The following is an 878-nucleotide window of genomic DNA, read 5'->3' as shown; positions in this document are numbered from 1 at the left end:
AAAAATAAAGGTCTGACACTGTTTCCACTGTTTCCCCATCTATTTCCCATGAAGTGATGGGACCGGATGCCATGATCTTAGTTTTCTGAATGTTGAGCTTTAAGCCAACTTTTTCACTCTCCTCTTTCACTTTCATCAAGAGGCTCTTTAGTTCTTCACTTTCTGCCATAAGGGTGGTGTCATCTGCATATCTGAGGTTATTGATATTTCTCCCAGCAATCTTGATTCCAGCTTGTGCTTCATCCAGCCCAGTGTTTCTCATGATGTACTCTGGGTAGAAGTTAAATAAGCAGGGTGACAATATACAGCTTTGACGTACTCCTTTTCCTATTTGGAACCAGTCTGTTGTTCCATGTCCAGTTCTAACTGTTGCTTCCTGACCTGCATATAGGTTTCTCAAGAGGCAGGTCAGGTGGTCTGGTATTCCCATCTCTTTCAGAATTTTCCATAGTTTATTGTGATCCACACAGTCAAAGGCTTTGGCATAGTCAATAAAGCAGAAAGAGATGTTTTTCTGGAACTCTCTTGCTTTTTCCATGATCCAGCGGATGTTGGCAATTTGATCTCTGGTTCTTCTGCCTTTTCTAAAACCAGCTTGAACATCTGGAAGTTCATGGTTCACGTATTGCTGAAGCCTGGCTTGGAGAATTTTGAGCATTACTTTACTAGCGTGTGAGATGAATGCAGTTGTGCAGTAGTTTGAGCATTCTTTGGCATTGCCTTTCTTTGGGATTGAAATGAAAACTGACCTTTTCCAGTCCTGTGGCCACTGCTGAGTTTTCCAAATTTGCTGGCATGTTGAGTGCCGCACTTTCACAGCATCATCTTTCAGGATTTGAAGTAGTTTAGATGGAATTCTATCACCTCCACTAGCTTTG

This window comes from Bison bison, unplaced genomic scaffold (genome assembly GCF_000754665.1).
Source record: "Bison bison bison isolate TAMUID 2011002044 unplaced genomic scaffold, Bison_UMD1.0 scf7180017864471, whole genome shotgun sequence".
NCBI classification, from domain to species: Eukaryota; Metazoa; Chordata; class Mammalia; order Artiodactyla; family Bovidae; genus Bison; species Bison bison.
Note: the sequence above shows the minus strand (reverse complement) of the source record.